The sequence below is a fragment of the Parasteatoda tepidariorum genome, chromosome 3, assembly GCF_982258835.1.
Source record: "Parasteatoda tepidariorum strain Cologne lab strain chromosome 3, Ptep-v5.0, whole genome shotgun sequence".
In the NCBI taxonomy this organism is placed as follows: Eukaryota; Metazoa; Arthropoda; class Arachnida; order Araneae; family Theridiidae; genus Parasteatoda; species Parasteatoda tepidariorum.
This window is the reverse complement of record NC_141757.1, coordinates 109,545,473-109,549,811: the sequence shown is the minus strand read 5'-3', so window position 1 is coordinate 109,549,811 and position 4,339 is coordinate 109,545,473. Positions and strand designations below refer to the sequence as shown.

Sequence of the window (4,339 nt, the reverse complement as noted above, 5' to 3'; positions counted from 1 at the left end):
GTCCTACGGATGTCATCTGCGTGTTAGAATGTCCCACCTGCAGATATCTTAATGATGTCATAACTAGGACAGTTTCAGGATACCTTTAGAACGCTTTAGGATGGCATTAGGACATAATAAGACCTGTTTAGTAAGGATTGAGGTAACTTGTGGGATGCATGTTGGAAATGGTATGATAGTAATAGGAGGGTGTCTTATTTTGGAAATAAATTTCATCTTTGAAATTTTTATTAATTTTAGCAACTTAAATAAGGTTTTTCTTTTAAATTTACTGAATTAGAGGTCAGAAAAATGTTTTCTAAATGAAAAAAAAGGTGATAGTTTTTAATTTGTATACCACTCTATTTTTCCAGAAAAATGGGCTATCCCTCTACTTTTTAGGAAAATTAGTAAAGGAAAAGGGAGTAAAACAGTTAATAAACAAACGTATCTAAAGAAAAGAATAATGTATCATTTTAATACAAAAATATGCAAGATAATTGGATTTCACATTTCTATTGCTTGGAATAAAAACTTGGCCATTATTAAAAAGTCTAATTGAATGTACCCTTTGAACACCAAGGAAGGTTACCATTCTCCTAATTAGCGTTAGTTTTCTGTAAAGAATATTTCTTATTAAATTAAATTATGAGACTTATTGAATCTTTTATGTACATTGTAATTTATGATTGCTTCATTATTGCTCATATTGTTTAATGTAGTAGATATATTAAATATCTTATAATAAAATAATGAATAATTTTTATTTTAATGTTGCTCTAATACTGAGAACTTCGCATTAATATTTAAATTTCTCGTATGATCAGTTGAAACTAGTTAATTGGCAAAATAATTCTCATTACATTCTTCTGCAAAATTTACTAAAAAACATTTTATATTATAAATAGTTTAAATGAAGTTGTGACTATTTTATCGAAAACTCAAAATAGATGTTTATGGATCACATACTTTATTGTTTAGTTATTGTGTCAATGATGCAATTTAAAAAAACAAATAAAATTAGAAAATTATCTGTTTTTATATACAAACTAAAACAGCTGTTACCATGTTTTGCTGAAGAATTGTTAGCTGAAGGCATACTTAAATCAGTATCTTGAAAATATTAAAAATAACTTGTTTTAAGGATTTATCTATTTTTTGCAGCATAAATTTAGTGTATGCAAATAAATATGAGAATAGAAAAAAATAAACAATATTAGAATCACATAAGTGAAACTTTTATTTACACTATTATTTCCTTAATTTTTTTACAGAATAAACTCTTCTTTCTTTAGCATGGCACAACCAGCCTCCAATAATGCTTCCAACTTCATTTACTTAAGTGTTTGTGAAAACACTGCAAACAGCTTCTAAAACATAACAAAAAGAAAATATAAACAAACCTGTAGGTATTTTTATGAATAAACATAAAATTATTTCTGAACCTATTTAAAAGGTATCTCAAACTAAATTAGTAGAAGCCCAGATTTCAATTACTCTCAGGGAAAATATTATGGGGTGACCTTCTTAAGCTGCTTTTTCAATTGCCCATCATACGTAACTTAATACTAGTTCACAAAAAATAAAATGATTTGATACATGTTTGATTCATTGTTATAAGAATAATCTAGTAGCAACAACTGTAATAATGATAAAGCTGTTAGTACAATCACATGTAACTATGATCAGAATATTTTAAAGTGCAAGTCAAAAGAAGTGTTGGATAACTGAAATATCGTATGATTACCATTCTACTATGACTGGAAAAGAAGATGGTGATACTAATAACAATATTATTTCAAACAATTACACACTCATAAATTATTCCAATGTTAGAAATTTATAAACTCATTGAAAATTCATGGAATGCTAAAATTATTGTACTATATTAAAAAGTTTTAAAAAAAAGCTGGTTATAGATGCTTAATAAAGCTGGCTATAGATGTTTATTAAACAACTAAATTTAATAATAATAATACCATTTTATTCATAAAAACAAATCGAATGAACTGGGCAACTCACATTTTCAGAAGGAATGATGACTCAAATTTAAAGAAAATCCTATTACACAAACCCCTAACGAACAGGAAAAGAGGGAGACCCAGACTGAGATGGCTGGATTTAGTTGAGACTGATTTCCTTACTCTAAAGGAGAAAAGCTGGTGAACAAGTGTCAAAAGTAGAGAGAAGTGGATTCGAATTCAAAGGAAGGCACTGGCCCACCCTGGGCTGTCTAGCCAGATATGATGATGATGAATACCATTTTAATGGGTATAAATACTTTTAAAAATAAGATTCATTTTCTAGAATGGCAACTTTAGCTACACTAATTTTAACTATATACTGTCAAACTACAAATGGAATAATATATATACACATATATATATAAAAACAGAGATTAAATATTACCAATAATTGCGCCTGACACTCTGTAACCAAAAAATCTTTTTTTTTCATTATTGTCCACCCAGCTTTAGAATTCAACAACATCAGGCATGATGTGACGAATAGCTCGTCTTGTATGTTCTTTAAAATCAATTCCATCAAGACTATGCAATCTAGCAGACTATGAGAAAGAAAAAAAATTATACAAATAACAATATTTTAAAAAAGCAAATTGACATGTAAATGATGCAATTATTAAAAATTTATTTTAAAGAAAACAGAATTTCATTCTGAAAATAGTTTATCGTAAATCTGCCCTTGTAAAAGAGCGAGCTCTTGGAGAATCAAGAAAAAAAAACAAACTAAAATTTAGCATACAATTTTCTTTTTGTAAAAATACAAATATGTAAATACTAATTAAATGTTTCAACCACAATTATCAGTTAAAAATGTTAACAAAAATTTATTAATTGAGAAAATATGCAGATCAACTACAAGTAAGTTTTATATGCCTTTTAAAGCACTAAATATTTTATCTCAAGAGATCACTGAATATTTTTAACCCCGTCAAAAAAAATATATTATGAAACACAAGATACCTAAAATATATTTATAAAAATAAACTAAAAATTAAAATATAAACACATTTATAAATATAAACACATTTAAAATATAAACACATACATATAAACACATATTTAAACCAGCGTGTATAAAATTAGTTACACGTATAGACATTTTGATAGCGTCCATATGATTCTTTTTTAAATAATAAATATAACTAATATCAATATAAATATAATTTAAGAACTATTTTTGAAAAGATATGAATTACTGAGATAGTGAAAATAATGTAATTATCTTCAGTAGTAAAAATTGATAGCCTGATTAAATTTAATATAATAGTTAGATAACTTTGCAACTTTTTATTAATTTTAAGACAGATTGATTATAAACAATCATATAAGGAGAAAAACTGAATTCATTGCAGCAAATGCTGCAATTTACTCAAACTAGGACGGGGAAAAAACCTGCAGCCCTTTTGCCTGGTTATTTACTTGGCTAAGTATCTCTAATTTTAAAAATCCCTATGGACGGCGTTTTTTACACAAGGTAACGCTGCAAGCTCCATACCGCCTATACTTCCAGGTTACTGTTTCCAGTGTATTTTAAAGCCATTTGGCTCACAACGCGATCATTGTGTTTTGAGAGCTTGCAAGAGAACATTGTGATTCTTGCAAACGTGGTATTTGATTACTTATTACTTGTGTTTACAATGCTAAAGGTGCTGACACTAACGTAAGATGATGCACAGCATACATCTCTAAAGAAATAAAACAAATTTTTACTTCTTACTCACCAGAATTACTTATCGTTATTATCTTATGAAATACAACAGATTTGAGCTTAAAAATTATGTAATTTGTTTCTTTTCTGAAAAACAAAATTATCCGTTTGAAAATATAGCCTAGCAGAATAAGCAGTAGCAAGTATTGAGTTGGAGATTGTTATTGTTTACATTTATATTGAAAACACCATTCATAAACAATTTATAGAAAAAATTATGTAGAAATGGTAAAATAACAAAGTATGCTAAATAATGAAGATGAATAGCAACATTGAAATAATTTAAATATCATTTCATCTGTAATTAGAAGAAATGATTAATTTAGGGTTACCAAAAAAACATGCCAAATAACAAGTTAAACTTAAAGGAAGAAAACAAAAATAATAGAAAGAATGAGTTATCCGAACAGATAAAATATTGCCTCACGAAATAATAAAAATAAAGCTTCCTCAATAATTATGAAAAAATTAAATAAACCACGCATTTAAAAATTTAGTAATGAATGTAAACATTTCAAACATGCATGTAAACATTGCAATTGAGATATTAAAGATAATGACGGAGTTCAAGTACACTTATAAATTAATTATATAAATAGATTATAAAAAAAAGAAAGATAAACAAAAA

At 26.8% G+C, this 4,339-nt stretch overlaps 1 long non-coding RNA gene across 1 annotated transcript; it reads right to left on the bottom strand.

Moving 5' to 3' along the window:
* Positions 1 to 1,195: 1,195 nt before the first annotated feature.
* LOC147814157 (uncharacterized) lies at positions 1,196 to 3,674 on the bottom strand. The gene is made up of 2 exons (XR_015432693.1): positions 2,389 to 3,674; positions 1,196 to 1,349 (listed from the first exon to the last, which is right to left on the bottom strand). It is a non-coding gene; the product is annotated as an uncharacterized LOC147814157 (long non-coding RNA).
* Positions 3,675 to 4,339: the final 665 nt, after the last annotated feature.